Source organism: Tiliqua scincoides, chromosome 3, assembly GCF_035046505.1.
Source record: "Tiliqua scincoides isolate rTilSci1 chromosome 3, rTilSci1.hap2, whole genome shotgun sequence".
NCBI classification, from domain to species: Eukaryota; Metazoa; Chordata; class Lepidosauria; order Squamata; family Scincidae; genus Tiliqua; species Tiliqua scincoides.
In genome coordinates this window covers 122,109,963-122,127,660 of record NC_089823.1, presented here as the reverse complement: position 1 = coordinate 122,127,660, position 17,698 = coordinate 122,109,963, and positions in this window count along the sequence as shown.

Genomic DNA, 17,698 nt, shown 5'->3' with positions numbered 1-17,698 from the left:
AATGATCTCAATAGGCTCAATCATTAGCCCCAATACCAACAAGATGAGCATCAATGGAGATAAATGTGAAATCCTTCACGTAGAAAGAGAAGTACAGACTTGGAAGCAGCATGTGTCAGAAAGATCTCAGTAGCCCAACACTTAGCTGTCATGACAGAAGATTGCTGGGCTGCATTAGCCAAGGCACAGAGTCCAGATGACAAGTATAGTTCTATTCCACTCAGACAAACACTGCATCTAGCTTTGGGCACCCATGTTTTAAGAGGATACTGATGAGCTGGAGAAGGTTCAGACAAGGGCAACTAAAATGGTAAAGGGTATGGAAACCCAGTCCCATGACTTTGGCATATTTTGCCTGGAGAACAGGAGTCTAAGGAGAGATAAGATAACCTTCTTCAAGTATGTCATATAGGAGAGCCCTTTTTTTGGTTTATGAGGGCAGGACTAAAATGAATGAGTTGAAACAAAGAAGAGCATTGAGGCTGGGCAAGAGGAAGAATTTCTTATCTATAAAAGCACTGTCTAGCACTGTCTAGCATGCCTAGTGCAGTTGTATCTCTCTCTCATTGGAGGTTTAAAGAAGAGGCTGGAAAGCCATATGTCAGACATTCTGCAGTTGCCAGAACTGAGCAGGAGTTGGACCAGATTACTACCTCCAAGGTATCTGGCAACTCTAAATATCTTATGATTTTATGACTAGTCCCTGGCTCCAGTAACTGAGCAGAGTTGGACTTGTCCTTCCCAATCTCAAAGCAGGCAAAAAAAAATATGAGCCACATGAGCTATCGTTTTGGGATTTGCTCAGGAGACATTATAAATTAACATGTTTTAATAGTTGTGATAATGTATTCTTATCTGAAAGTATTCCAAATATGTACTATCAATTGCACCCTTTAACAGTCACACATCATAGTCAAGCAGAACATACAGATTCTTGATGACTTGCACAAGAACAGAAGTCACTCCCTCTTCAGGCTCACTAAACAATAAGCGTCTCCTAGAAGTAATCATTGTCACTTCAGAGTGCATTTGGTAGTAAGAATTAAACTTTCTGAGCAAGGTAAAATTTGACAAAGTTACGATAGTGCCTCAGAAAATACTAAGTCTTACTAGCAGTTAATAAGTACATTCAAGACAAAAGGGACACAATTAACTTATGGAGTTCACTGCCACTAGATGCAGCAATAGCCATTGATTTATATCAGGGGTGCCCAAACCCCAGCCCTGGGGCCACTTGCGGCCCTCAAGGCCTCTCAATGCGGCCCACAGGGAGCCCCCAGTCTCCAATGAGCCTCTGCCCTTCCGGAGATTGGTTGGAGCCCACACTGGCCCGATTCAACTGCTCTCAGTTTGAGGGCGACTGTTTGACCTTTCGCGTGAGCTGTGGAATGAGGGCTTCCTCCACTGCTTGTTGTTTCACGTCTGTGATGCAGTAGCAGCAGCAAAGGAAAGGCCAGCCTTGCTTTGTGCAAGGCCTTTTATAGGCCTTGAGCTATTGCAAGACCTTCATTCATTTGTATAAGTTCATCTTTAATATATTCATTTATGTAAACTTATGTAAATTTATTCAAATTTGAAATGTAAATACTTTTTTTCCCCCGGCCCCCCGACACAGTGTCAGAGAGACGATGTGGCCCTCCTGCCAAAAATTTTGGACACCCCTGATTTATATGATTGTAAAAACAGACCAAACTTATTCACAGAGAACTATTAACTTGATCATAAGCAAGAGAAACTTCAAGGTTCACAAACAGAAAACATCTAATTACAAATTGCAGGTGAACAAACAGAAAGTGGGTGGTAAAAGAAGTAATCAGTGTCACATCAGAGTGCATGACCTTCAGAATGCAGAGAGAGACCATTGCCTTTATGCTGCTCTCCTGAACTTCCCAGAAGCATCTCACTGCATACAGTTGAAAATAAGATGCTGAAAATAAATGACTCCTAGGTTTGAACCATCTGTTCTCATGGACTACAAAGAACACAGGAAATACATTTTGAACAGATAAGCAAGAGATCAAGCATGGTGTAATCCAAGCAGGATCACATGAGTGACATAATATGTACACCAAGACACACACTTCTATTTGTATCACTGCAGAGAACAATAAGATGCAGGGTTGTGATTTAAAAACAAGAATTATATAAATTAATCTCATGCTACCATATGTTCAGTGTAGGGATATTTGATCCCATTATTCTAGAACAATGATTTTCAGACTTCTTTCAGAAAACTTTTCACATCAGTTGTGCCAAAAAACCTGTGCTCTTGACAATTTGAATATGAAACATATTAACATAAATAATTTCATTTCTCTTTGTGGCAAAAAATTTCTCTTTGTGTGCACATTGGGGCAAAAAACTTTACATATAGGCTAATGGGTTCTGAGCTGCCTGTGACAGATCAGGAGAGAGATCTTGGGGTGGTGGTGAACAAGTCGATAAAAGTGTTGATCCAATGTGCGGTGGCAGTGAAGAAGGCCGATTCTATGCTTGGGATCATTAGAAAAGGTATTGAGAACAAAACAGCTAATATTATAATACCGTTGTATAAATCGATATTATTAACTTTATTTCTACCCCACCTTTCTCCCCGGAGGGACTCAAGGCAGCTTACAACAAGGTTAAAACTAATTAAAAACATAATTTAAAAACAAATAAAAACATAGTAACATCATAAAAACAGTAGTCAGATAAAAGTAGTCAGGTAAAAAGTGCATAGAGCAGCAAATCATAAAAGAATCAGGCCTGTAACTGGGTATTTAAAAAGATGTTAAAAGATTTTGAAAAGATGTTTAAAAAGGCAGAGAACTCAGAAAGCCTGTCTAAACAGAAGGGTCTTCAGGCCTTACCGAAAAGTCTCAAGCAAGGGAGCCATTCTTAAGTCAAGGGGAAGGGAACTCCATAGCGTTGGTGCCACTACTGAGAAGGCCCTATTTCTTGCCACCGCCCCACGTACCTCCCTAAGTGGCGGCACTTGTAAAAAGGCCTTCTCTGATTACCTATGAGGACAAGCCGGATTGTACGGGAGTAGGCGATCTTTAAGATACCCTGGCCCACAGCAGTATAGGGCTTTAAAGGTCAAAACCAGCACTTTGAATTGGGCCCGGAAACAAATGGGCAGCCAATGCATATAGGCATTTATAGGCTTTACATATAGGCTGATGGGTTCTGAGCTGTCTGTGACAGATCAGGAGAGAGATTTTGGGGTGGTGGTGCACAGATCGTTGAAAGTGTCAACCCAATGTGCGGCAGCAGTAAAGAAGGCCAATTCTATGCTTGGGAACATTAGAAAAGGTATGGAGAACAAAACAGCTAATATTATAATGCCATTGTACAAATTGATGGCAAGGCCACACCTGGAGTATTGTGTCCAGTTCAGGTCACCACATCTCAAAAAGGACATAGTGGAAATGGAAAAGGTGCAAAAGAGAGTGACTAAGATGATTGCTGGGCTAGGGCACCTTCCTTATGAGGCGTTTGGACTTCTTTAGCCTAGAAAAAGAGACGCCTGAGGGGGGACATGATTGAGACATACAAAATTATGCAAGGGATGGACAGAGTGGATAGAGAGATGCTCTTTACACTCTCACATAAACACCAGAACCAGGGGACATCCACTAAAATTGAGTGTTGGGAGAGTTAGAACAGACAAAAGAAAATATTTCTTTACTCAGCGTGTGGTTGGTCTGTGGAACTCCTTACAACAGGATGTGGTGATGGCATCTGGCCTGGATGCCTTTAAAAGGGGATTGGACAAGTTTCTGGAGGAAAAATCCATTATGGGTTACAAGCTATGATGTGTATGTGCAACCTACTGATTTTAGAAATGGGCTATGTCAGAATGCCAGATGCTAGGGAGGGCACCAGGATGCAGGTCTCTTGTTAACTGGTGTGCTCCCTGGGGCATTTGGTGGGCCGCTGTGAGATACAGGAAGCTGGACTAGATGGGCCTATGGCTGCGGTTTTCAAACTCTCCAGGAGTTTGAAACCTGAAGTAAGTCTTTGCGGGGGCGGGGGGGAGGCAGCATGGGCAGGGGGAAGGCAGCGACACAATCCCCAGGATCGCATCGCTCAAGGGGCTGCAGGGACTGGGATGCACTCACCAGTTCCTGCAGCAGCCATCCCTGAGTGCGGGGAGCCCTGCGCGAGCGCCTGCAGGACACCCCAGGTCAGGGAAAGGGAGAGTGGAGCAATCTGCTCTGCCTCTGCAGAAGCGGAGTGCAATTGCCCCATTCTCCCTTTCCCTGACCTGGGGAGCCCTGCAGGCGCTTGTGCAGGGCTCCCCGCACACAAGGACGGCTGCTGCAGGGACTGGAGGGTGCACCCCAGTCCCTGCAGCCCGGTCAGAAGGGAAAGTGTGAACCAAAAAAGTGTGAGCACCCCTGTTCTATGCCAATAAAGGTTTACTGAACTGAACAAAGTAAAGGATTGTAATGCAGCAAGAAAGGAAGGAGAAAGGAGGGAAAGTAGGACATATAGAAATCACAATGGTTGCCCCAGGAGGTATGGACTGGAAAACTTAAGACTCAGAGGTAGCAGGAAGGGAGAGAAAGGACCCAGGGAGAAGAACAGGAGCACAGAAATGCAAACAGCTGACAAATTGCAGGTCTCTGTAGCTTGAATCAGAGCTATATGCAAAAGATGAGCCTTAAAGGGGGGGAGTGACAGCAACTGCAACGGCTTTTTTATACTTACCTGGGGGTCACTATGGCTCATCCCTAACTCAAAATGCACTTCTATTTTTTTTGCTCTATGGCAATGAACTCTTAATTTGCTCTAGAATCCAGTGCTTCAATTAACATACATCTTTTGATTAGATTTAGCCATGGAGTTATGGATAACTAGGGTTTGGGACACTTCTTTTGTGTCACCAACAACTTTGTTTACTCCAAGTCAGGAAGCTCCCAGAATGTGGCTTTTGTTCACAGGTTCAAATCTGCTTTGCAAACAAGATGCAGCAGCTCATAGAATTCTCCAAGAAATAAAAGAAAGGCAAGGATTCTCTCAAGCCAGCCAGCCGTGAGGCAGAAGGGTGATTGCTCTAACAGACCAAAATTGTTGCCAAATTGACATTTATTCGGGTGAGAAGAATATGGTTGTATCAAAGAAATACAATTCATGTTGTTAAAGTCCGTTTCATTCTGTTTTTTCAGAACTTCATCAGGGAAAACACACCTAGACAGGACATGTTGCTAGAAAGTAAACCAGACAGCAACTTGTTTCTGGCTTGCTCTCTAACAATGTGTCCTTTCTAGGCGCATTCTTCCTGATTAGGTTCTGAAAAAACAGAACAAAAGGTTCGACTTTAACAACATGGATTCTAATTCTTCGACACAACCATGGTTTTCTCACCCAAATAAATATATGTCAAATTGTTGGAATATTGCTGGCCATGAAAACCTACAAACACATGTTGTCAAATTCTAATCAAAATTGTTGAGGCCTGTGGAATCTGAGGCTATTGCCACGAGTCCAATTCAAATGTGACTGACCTGGATCATGGCTTCTGGGCATAGATCCAAGTGAGCACAAGGGAAAAAAAAAACCTGCGAGGCAACTGATGGCCATACCCTCCCACTCAATGGTCTTTTTTATTTGGTATAGACATCCCTTGTGTGAAATATTCAGCATCATTGGAGAACCTGACTCTTCACAAGGTATTTGTAATCATAATGTACTCTACTGAAACAGAGCTGTCCTATGCGACAGAAGTCTATTTTTGCCTATAAGTCATGCATAAGGGGAGGGACGAGAGTAGAGGGAGTGAGACTTGCTGTGTTCTTAAAGGCATGTGCAGACTATAATAAAGGGAGACTAAGCATCTCGAAACTGAGGCAACAGGAGCCCATTCAGACATTTTATCATATTAGTTTAGAGCAGGCGTGTCCAAACTTTTTGGCAGGAGGGCCACATCATCTCTCTGACACTGTGTAGGGAGCCAGAAATAAAAATTTGAATAAATTTACATAAATGAATATATTAGTAATGGAACTTATATGAATGTATTAAGGTCTTGCAATGGCTCAAGGCCTATAAACAGCCTTGCACAAAGCAAGCCCAGTGTTTCCTTCACCTCTGCTGCTGCATCACAGATGTCAAAGAGCAAGTAGCCCTCATTGCACAGCTCATGTGAGAGGTCAAACAGTCACCCTCATGCTGAGAACAGTTGTGTTGGTCCAGCATGGGCTCCAGCAAGTCTCTGGAGGGCCAGAAGCTCAGTGCAGACTGGAAGTTCCCCACAGGCTGGATTGAGAGTCCCTGAGGCCCCCAGGTCAGGGTTTGGGTACCCCTGGTTTAGAGAAAGCATTCCTCTGCCACTGTTATCAAGCACTTTGACATGAAAGCCAGAAAGACCTTTCTGATTTGGAAAGCACCCACTTACCACTTTAGAAGCAGTACTAATATACTGCATCACCATCTCTTTTTTTGTATTAAAGTCTTTTCCTCTCAAGGGAGTCTTTCGATCTTCATTTAAATTCATATCTTCCTAAGGAAAAAAAGGCAAACAAGTATTAAACACACACACACACCAAAAACCCAACTTCCCCATACTCTATGCTACATCATAGTTGCCAAGAATAGGATAAAATCTATTTTGATTTATACAGAAGCACTGATGCACACTCTTTCTCAAGGCCTTACTGTCCAAAATTTAAAGGAGAGGAGATCACAGAGACACAAAAGACAAAAAATACAGGTAAGTAACAAGGAAAAAAAATGCATGACTTGCAGCTATGCATTTCATAGTGGATCTAGTGTTAAAATAACTACATTATTTTGATATAGGTGGGTACAGACAGCTAAGTTTATGGCACAGCAACATTCAGACCACACCAAGTTCAAAGCTGGAATAATTCTTTCCCAGAGACAGTACTGCATATTTCTAGGGCAAGGAGGAGATGACCAATAGCAGAAGGTTGTTGCCCCCATGCCCTGCTTTATCAATAGCTTGTTAACACACTGTCAGAATAGTTACTCTAAAAACAATGTGACAATATACTTTGATATTCATTCTACAGCAGGGTATCTAGCCACCAAGCAGGAAATCTTTGTGACATAAAAACAGGCTTCACCCTGTGCTAAGAATTCAGGAAGACTGCTATTGGGGGAGAAAAAACAATCCTTACTATCAAAAACCTTCTCAGACATAACATAACAACAGTATTTATATACCGCTTTTCAACGAAAAGTTCACAAAGCGGTTTACAGAGAAAATCAAATATCTAATGGCTCCCTGTCCCAGAAGGGCTCACAATCTAAAAAGATGCAACACCAGCAGACAGCCACTAGAAAAGACACTGCTGGGGTGAGGTGGGCCAGTTACTCTCCCCCTACTAAATAAAAGAGGAGCACCCACTTGAAAAAGTGCTTCTTAACCAGTTAGCAGGGGTTAGAATCAGAACATAAGAATCAGTGGAGAGCTGTGAAAATCTGCCAGTGATGAACAGCTGCAGTTTGTTTCAAAATCAACTGTGTACTCCATCTCTCAGGAGACTGTGGGGTGCAAAGAAGCAGATTGTTTATAGTGCACATTATGACTTCATGCATATGTACAGGAATCATTTGGTGGTTAAAGTTTTCCAACTATAGTTTTTTACTTATATGTTTAATATCACTCCTAAGAGGTCTATTGTACACTATTTAAAAGCTGCAATGAAGACTTTAACTGAAGTAGTTTAGAGGTGAGACAATCAATTAAAATTATATTAAATTGGAGACTTAACCAAATGTCAACAGGACTAACACAATAACTAACCATTTGGTAATTAAAGGAGCAGCAGATCTGTGGGGTTTGTGAAAAAAATTAACATCAACCTATATCTTAATATGTGTAGCGCCTCAATGATTGTGTTGATGAAGCATCTAGTAGCGAGTGGCTGAATTGTCCCAATGTCAGAGATGAGGTAAGAATTTCTATCCAAAATACTCATATCCTGCCTTCTGAACTATTAATCACTAAACATGGCTAAGAAAATCAAAATACATAAAAACAGCATTAAAAAGCAACATTAAAAACAGCAACAATATAAAGCATTAGAAAGTGACAACACAGCAACTGCAAAGAACCATGAACTTTTATAGTACAGTGACTTGTTAGAAGCCATTCTACATGTCATTTGAAAAACGGCCAAATTACAATGGTCTGCTTCACTGCTCCAAGCACCCTTTTCATACCCTTATGTATGACAAAGAATTGTGACAAGTGAAAACAGAATATAGTGCCTAACTCATAATAAATACAACCAATGTAATCTGCAAAGTGTTGTACAGTAATTGGTCGCAATAGGCCAATTAGGTTACTTCATATCATACTGGAGACCACAATGCATCAGGTCCCTTGCCACTTGAAACAGTTCTACTAGAAAGCAAAGAGCCCAATAGCAGAGAAGTATGCTTTTTTTCCACCAGCATCACAGCCACAGAAAAAGAATATAATGGTTCTAACCAGTATTCAACTGGATTAGTTATAAATCTTCCACTATCAATATATCCCTGATATTGCATCACTTAATCTTCCAGGTAAACCAAAATCCTGACCTGCCTCTAAAAAGCAAAAGAGCATCTGGAATCAACTCTGTTAACCACGTGAGCCACTTTGCCATTTCAGAGATCAGATAAGGCTTTGACAGGCCTTCCTGTCAGGCCAGCAGGAAATGCCCACAAAACCTTTTCAAACTCAGTTCAAGACCTTGTTAATCCTTCCTGTTCTGTCACTCTAATTTTATCTAACCAATTCTGCAGGTTACCAAACATTCAAAAATACATTTCCTGCCACAAGCAACCAATATTTAATGGTAGTGTATATTTTCTAGTAACTCATGCTTTTTTGAATCACTTATATAACAATAACCCATTTTTGGCTCTCCTGAAAAGTTTGCCCCTAGGCTTGCAAATAGTGAATCACAGATATGAGCAGGGAAGAACAAAACTACCATCGGTTGAATTTGACAATTGGTTGAATTCAGAACTGACAGGATTTTAGCTAGCAGCAGTTTCAACACTTCAAGAAAAGCGAGTCAATTTAAAGCACTGAACACTTCCTTTTTTAAAGATATGTCATTAATACACAGCACAGCACAATAGCTCAGTTTTAGCTCCATATCAAATTCAAGCAGGATTCACAGCTCAGTGACAACGCACTCCCAGCTTCAGTTCTCAACATCTCCGTTTAAAATGTTCTCCCAGGTTAGCAAACCAGTGACTGAAGCTGTGGAGAACTATATAAGCCACTTATTAAGACACTCATGTTTTAAACAGCTTGAGAATACATCTTCAACTAGATATTAGGGCCAGCATGTTCTTTAAATGTTGTTGTTGGCAACCTTCAGTCTCGAAAGACTATGGTATGAATGGTGGTTCTGGAACAGTGTCTAGTGTGGCTGAAAAGGCCAATTCGGGAGTGACAATCCCTTCCACACTGGGAGCAAGTGCAGTCGGTCCCTGGTCTGTCTCCCTGGCTATGGGCCTTCCTTCTTTGCCTCTTAGCCTCAGACTGTTGGCAAAGTGTCTCTTCAAACTGGGAAAGGCCATGCTGCACAGCCTGCCTCCAAGCGTGCCACTCCAGAGGGCAAGGTTTACCACTTGTTGAGGTCCACTCCTAAGGCCTTCAGATCCCACTTGCAGATGTCCTTGCATCGCAGCTGTGGTCTACCTGTAGGGCGCTTTCCTTGAACGAGTTCTCCATAGAGGAGATCCTTTGGGATCCGGCCATCATCCATTTTCACGACATGACCGAGCCAATGCAGGCGTCTCTGTTTCAGCAGCGCATACACACTAGGGATTCCAGCACGTTCCAGGACTGTGTTGTTTGGAACTTTGTCCTGCCAGGTGATGCCGAGAATGAGTCGGAGGCAGCACATGTGGAAAGCATTCAGTTTCCTCTCCTGTTGTGAGCGGAGAGTCCATGACTCGCTGCAGTACAGAAGTGTACTCAGGACGCAAGCTCTGTAGACCTGGATCTTGGTATATTCCATCAGCTTCTTGTTGGACCAAACTCTCTTTGTGAGTCTGGAAAACATGGTAGCTGCTTTACCAATGCGTTTGTTTAGCTCGGTATCGAGAGAAAGAGTGTCGGAGATCGTTGAGACAAGGTACACAAAGTCATGGACAACCTCCAGTTCATGCGAAGTGACTGTAATGCAGGGAGGTGAGTCCACATCCTGAAACATGACCTGTGTTTTCTTCAGGCTGATCGTCAGTTCAAAATCTTGGCAGGCCTTGCTAAAACGATCCATGAGCTGCTGGAGATCATTGGCAGAGTGGGTAGTGACAGCTGCATTGTCAGCAAAGAGGAAGTCACGCAGACATTTCAGCTGGACTTTGCTCTCAGTCTGGAGAGGTTGAAGAGCTTTCCGTCTGATCTGGTCCGGAGATAGATGCCTTCTGTTGCAGTTCCAAAGGCCTGCTTCAGCAGGACAGCGAAGAAAATCCCAAACAAGGTTGGTGCAAGAACACAGCCCTGCTTCACTCCACTTCAGATATCAAAGGGGTCTGATGTGGAGCCATCGAAGACAACAGTGCCCTTCATGTCCTTGTGGAAGGATCTGATGATGCTGAGGAGCCTGGGTGGACATCCAATCTTGGGGAGAATCTTGAAGAGGCCATCCCTGCTGACCAGGTCGAAAGCCTTCATGAGATCTATGAAGGCTATAAAGAGTGGCTGTCGTTGTTCCCTGCATTTCTCCTGCAGTTGTCTAAGGGAGAATACCATATCAGTGGTGGACCTGTTGGCTCAGAATCCACACTGCGATTCTGGATAAACGCTCTCTGCAAGTACCTGGAGCCTCTTTAGTGCAACTCGGGCAAACAGCTTTCCTACAATGCTAAGGAGAGAAATGCCACGGTAGTTGTTGCATTCACGCCTGTCGCCTTTGTTCTTGTACAGCGTGATGATGTTTGCATCCCTCATGTCTTGAGGTACTCCACCTTCTCTCCAGCAGAGACAGAGGATTTCATGCAGCTCAGTGATGATGATCTCTTTGCAGCACTTTAGGACTTCAGCAGGGATGCTGTCTTTTCCAGGTGCCTTGCCAAAGGCAAGGGAGTCCAGGGCCACATGAAATTCTTCTAGGGTTGGTTCACTGTCAAGCTCCTCCAGCACAGGCAGGCATTCAATGTTGTTCAGCGCTTCTTCAGTGACTATCTTTTCTCTGGAATATAGCTCAGAGTAGTGCTGCACCCAGCGTTCCATCTGCTGCGCCCGATCCTGGATGACCTCGCCTGTGGCAGACTTCAGAGGGACAATTTTCTTCTGCGTTGGACCTAGGGCCTGCTTGATACCATCATACATCCCCTTGATGTTGCCCGTGTCAGCTGCTATCTGTATCTGGGAGCAGAGCTGGAGCCAGTAGTCATTAGCACATCTCCTGGCAGTGTGCTGGACTTTGCTGCAAGCAGCTCGGAGGACCTGCAGGTTGCGCTCACTGGGACAGGCCTTGTATGCTGCTTGAGCTCTCCTCTTTTCCTCAATGATTGGTGTCAACTCCTCAGAGTGGGCTTCAAACCAGTCTGCCGCCTTGTTGGTCTTCTTGCCAAATATGGACAAGGCATTGTTGTAAACGGCATTCTTGAAATGTTCCCATCTGTTGGATGCATCTGCGTCGGCCGGGCCTTGAAGAGATTCCTCAAGCACTCATGCAAATTCCTCCACTTTTCTCTGATCCCGGGTCTTGCTGGTATCCATGCAAGGTCTTCCTTCCTTTTTCGTGTGGTACAGTCGCTTTGTTTGCAGTTTCACTCTGCTGCACACCAGGGAGTGGTCAGTGTCACAGGAAGCACCCTGATAGCTGCATGTGATCTTGATGCTGGGAAGGCTGGAGCGTCTGGTTAGAATCAGGTCGAGCTGGTGCCAGTGCTTTGATCTTGGGTATCTCCAGGAGACTCTATGTATCCCCATCATATTTAGCATGTTCTATTTGTCACAAGCCCCGTCCAAACAGTATTGTAGTATCAAATCATAATACATGAATTCAGGTTGACATAAGGAGCAAATATTGTGCTTGGCAAAAAGCCATTCACAAGAACAAATGCAATACTTCCTTTGCAGCACATTCTTGGAAAAAAAAACTGTCAATTTTCACTCAACTAAAATATAGTTTCAGAGAGCTCTGAAGTGATTGTTATTCAAGTTTTCCATACCTATTTTAAGAAACACATTATCTCCCAAGATGGGCATAAGCAAATATAGTTTCATTAAGAGGTGTTATTTCGTAGGATAAAGTCTAACAGCACAACCCCAACTTCAGCAGTCTATGTAAGAACAAGTTATAGCATCACAGAAAAACTTACCATCATTTTTTCAAAGAGTTCAAGGATCTCTCTGTCTGACAAAGGTCTTGGAATGAAGCTGTCTACATTTGCAGATGTAGGTAAATCACCAGTTGAGGAATGAGATTGCTTCAGATACGGTAAAGTTGGTCTGTCTTTTTTGCTGCTTGGAATTCGTATGCTAGCAAACTTATCAAACTGAACAAAAAACCAGGATGAGCACATCACAGAAGTTCACAATTCAAATCATTAATATGGCACCAAAAACAATAGCTTTCATGTCAAGAGCATATACATGTATATTCTGAAGCATGCCCCACCAAATTCTGTACAGTTCACTCCTAAGATGAATACTTAGGATTTCAGTATTATTCTTGTACAAGGATGATGCTTGTTAACCATTAAACTCTTCATTTAACATTGATCTTAATGATATCTAAATATCCATGTTTGCTACTCAATTACATTACAGAGACACTTTTTTTTTGAGCTCTGTACGTAAAAATTAGTTTTTATCTGCATAATAATGCTGAAATCCATATACTTTTCTTTAGCTAATAAAAACTCCATGTTCCCATCAGGGGAATAAAACAGTAATTAACAGCTCCCATTCAAACTGGATCTTCCTATGAAACTGTTAAAAAATAAAAGGTAATAGAAGCCATCTAGATGTTCCTTAACTACCTAAAAGCAAGGTAAGACTCCACAAATGCAACCATTACTGTAGAAACACATACACACACAGAACACTGCCTTTTTGGTGTTAAAATATCCAAATAAAAACACAGCACACCACAGTGTTTAAGATATTTTCCAGAAATTAAAATTACTTTTCCAGTTAGAAATAATACTGTGGCTGCATCTGCTGATACTATATCACTTACCTAGTTCATTTGTAAAGTGATTATAATTTATTAAAAGGTCCCCTTGGAATAAAAACACACAACACCACAATTTGCTATTTTAATCATTTTGAAAAGAACACCAAAAAAAAAACCCTATCAATACAGAACTCTACCTTAGAACTCTACAATGGGACAGGAAACCTCACTCCTAACTGAGTAGTTGGTTGTAAAGTCAAACGTTTGGCATTGCATGAACAAGTCTTGGGCTGCTCACTCTTTCCTACATCCTACCTCTCTCCTTCTCAAGATTCCCAGCTACTTCCTCTTTGAAGACAACTATACATTTGCTACTACATCCGAACTGCATATCCATAACTTGCCTGTCAACCAAAATGGGAAATTCTCAAACCATGGTTTCTGATTCCGATTTGCAGAAAAGAAATGATTAGTGCAAACTATAAATTTTATTCATTTATAATTTATTATTCCAATGCAATGGCCATAAATAACAACATAAAGAACAAGAAGGCCCAAAGTTAGTTCAAGTAATGTAAAAACACTGATTGGGTATTCCATAAGAACATAAGAACAGCCCCACTGGATCAGGCCATAGGCCCATCTAGTCCAGCTTCCTGTATCTCACAGCGGCCCACCAAATGCCCCAGGGAGCACACCAGATAACAAGAGACCTCATCCTGGTGCCCTCCCCTACATCTGGCATTCTGACATAACCCATTTCTAAAATCAGGAGGTTGCGCATACACATCATGGCTTGTACCCCATAATGGATTTTTCCTCCAGAAACTTGTCCAATCCCCTTTTAAAGGCGTCTAGGCTAGACGCCAGCACCACATCCTGTGGCAAGGAGTTCCACAGACCGACCACACGCTGAGTAAAGAAATATTTTCTTTTGTCTGTCCTAACCCGCCCAACACTCAATTTTAGTGGATGTCCCCTGGTTCTGGTATTATGTGAGAGTGTAAAGAGCATCTCCCTATCCACTCTGTCCATTCCCTGCATAATTTTGTATGTCTCAATCATGTCCCCCCTCAAGCGTCTCTTTTCTAGGCTGAAGAGGCCCAAACGCCGTAGCCTTTCCTCATAAGGAAGGTGCCCCAGCCCCGTAATCATCTTAGTCGCTCTCTTTTGCACCTTTTCCATTTCCACTATGTCTTTTTTGAGATGCGGCGACCAGAACTGGACACAATACTCCAGGTGTGGCCTTACCATAGATTTGTACAACGGTATTATAATACTAGCCGTTTTGTTTTCAATACCCTTCCTAATGATCCCAAGCATAGAATTGGCCTTCTTCACTGCCGCCACACATTGGGTCGACACTTTCATCGACCTGTCCACCACCACCCCAAGATCTCTGTCCTGATCTGTCACAGACAGCTCAGAACCCATCAGCCTATATCTAAAGTTTTGATTTTTTGCCCCAATGTGCATGACTTTACACTTACTGACATTGAAGCGCATCTGCCACTTTGTTGCCCATTCTGCCAGTCTGGAGTGATCCTTCTGGAGCTCCTCACAATCACTTCTGGTCTTTACCACTCGGAAAAGTTTGGTGTCGTCTGCAAACTTAGCCACTTCACTGCTCAACCCTGTCTCCAGGTCATTTATGAAGAGGTTGAAAAGCACCGGTCCCAGGACAGATCCTTGGGGCACACCGCTTTTCACCTCTCTCCATTGTGAAAATTGCCCATTGACACCCACTCTCTGCTTCCTGGCCTCCAACCAGTTCTCAATCCACGAGAGGACCTGTCCTCTAATTCCCTGATTGTGGAGTTTTTTCAGTAGCCTTTGGTGAGGGACCGTGTCAAACGCCTTCTGAAAGTCCAGATGTATAATGTCCACGGGTTCTCCCGCATCCACATGCCTGTTGACCTTTTCAAAGAATTCTATAAGGTTCGTGAGGTAAGACTTACCCTTACAGAAGCCATGCTGACTCTCCCTCAGCAAGGCCTGTTCGTCTATGTGTTTTGAGATCCTATCTTTGATGAGGCATTCCACCATCTTACCCAGTATGGATGTTAGGCTGACCGGCCTATAGTTTCCCGGGTCCCCCCTCTTTCCCTTTTTAAAAATAGGCGTGACATTTGCTATCCTCCAATCTTCTGGCACCGTGGCCGTTTTGAGGGACAAGTTGCATACCTTAGTCAAGAGATCTGCAACTTCATTCTTCAATTCCTTAATAACCCTTGGGTGGATGCCATCAGGGCCCGGTGACTTATTGATCTTTAATTTATCAATGAGGTCTGAAACTTCTTCTCTTTTAACCTCTATCTGACTTAACTCCTCGGTCAGGAGGGGCCGTTCGGGCAGCGGTATCTGCCCGAGGTCTTCTGCCGTGAAGACAGATGCAAAGAACTCATTTAATTTCTCTGCCATCTCTAAGTCTCCTTTTATCTCCCCTTTCCCTCCCTCACCTTCCAGAGGGCCAACCGCTTCTCTGGCGGGTTTCCTGCTTCTAACATATTTGAAGAAGCTTTTATTATTCCCCTTAATGTTGCTGGCCATGTGTTCCTCATAGTTTCCATCTTAAATCAGGCAGTAATGCTATCCACACTTTACTGTAACCCCTATTGAACCCAATGGGACTTACTTCTTAATAGACATGTATAGAATTATGCTCTATAATATAATCACTAGATTATAATTACATTATACATTATAATACAATATAATCACTATAGTGTATAACAGTTAACACCCAACTTTGAATGACACAAAGTACAACAGCTTTATGTTTCAAAAAAGATTTACATTTGCTATTTCATATTAAAACCCAGGGTTATAGCATAATAAAAGCAAAACCTTACCACATCATCTGTCAATGTCTTGAAGTGCTGAAAGTAAAGAAACAATCAGTTAGGAAGTTTTAGGAAATTTAACTTTACAACAAAAAAATTCAATTCAAGCCTTCAATATTCAACAATATATTTTTTACTGGTCAAATGAATAAGCGGATATTGCTTTTAAAGAACACAAAACATTAATTTGCATTTTGATACAATAACAACAACATAATCTTCAGAATTTACTGATGCTTAAGTGCTCGTGCAAGGACAGTTCAAAATGTGCGTTGACCACCCTAGAATACACAGTTTTAGAGCCAGCTGGTCTTGCAAATCACAAGTCAAAGTAGTTAAGACAACCGTTTACCCGATCTGGTCACCTGACCAAATTTAATGCTGGTCTCAAATTTCAGGATTTCACCAAGCAGCAAGATTCACTTGAAGTGCTTATCCTTCAACATACTATATCACTTCTACTGAATTAAGAATTATAGACACAATGTCATTTACAAATATGCTCACCACCAGTTTCACCGTGACTACTGTTTCACAAACATTGGCTCTTCTGCTGTCCCACTGTTGACGTCTCACTTCTTACCTAAACATCATCACATCCCATTACTCCCAATTCAGCCAAACTAGTGTGCCGGTTCAATCACCACAAATATAAACTAAAATCGCTGATCCACACAAGAATGTATGGAAGTTTCAAAAAGGCATTGTGTACATACAGGGTGCCTAATACAGTGGTTTGCATGTTATTCTTAACTGTCATATGTCAAATCACTTCTGTTATAAACTGACTCTAAGCAAACACACATAGCCCAAGTATTCTCCTACAAGAGCTACAGCACGGTGTTCCAAATGCAGTAGACATGCACAAATACAGTTGGAAAACAAGGTAGGCAACAGGTGGAAGAGGCACGTGAACACTTTTACAGTCTTTGATTTTCAAGGTTGCATTAAGGCATCTTTATCATGAGCCAAGCTATGTTAAATACTGCACTGTTCAAACTGAAAACCTATTCAAAATAACAGATTGATCAATTCTTCTGTTCAGCAATGGATTGAGATGAGTCTCTTTCATGCAACACTGCAGCATTCTAGTACGATCTCTTCCAACTACTGCTCAAAATGAATTCAGTCTTTTAGTATACAGGTGTGCATCGCTTGACGGGGATGCATTCCTGCACCCCCATCAAGTGATGTCCAACACTAAACAAAGCCTATGAAATTAAGGCGAGCTGTGCTCCCCTCACCTCTGGGGGCTTTCCAGATTCCCACTGAGGCAGCATGCATGTGCACGCTGCCTCGAAGGTTCAGAATGACCAAAAACTCGCAACTTCCAGTTTCCCAAGGAAACCAGAAGTTGTGATTTTTGGCAATTCTGAGCCTCAAAGAAGCAGTACAGACATGCATGCTGCCTCTATGCGACTCCAAAAAGCCCCAAGTTCCCTCAGCTTCAGAGGCGAGGGAACAGTGATGGCAGACAGATTGTCACATATACGGCCTGTCGCTGGTCAAAATATCAAAGCGACATTAAACTGTATCTATATGCAGGCTTCATTTTAGACTGAACCTGTCCCCTTAGCCCAGGGATTCCAAACTTTTTGGCAGGAGGGTCACATCATCTCTCTGACACTGTGTTGGGGGCCGGAAAAAAAAGAAAAAGAATTAATGTACATTTCAAACTTGAATTTACATAAATTAATATATTAGAGGTGGAACTTATATGAATGAATGAAGCTCTTGAAATAGCTCAAAGCCTTGCACAAACCA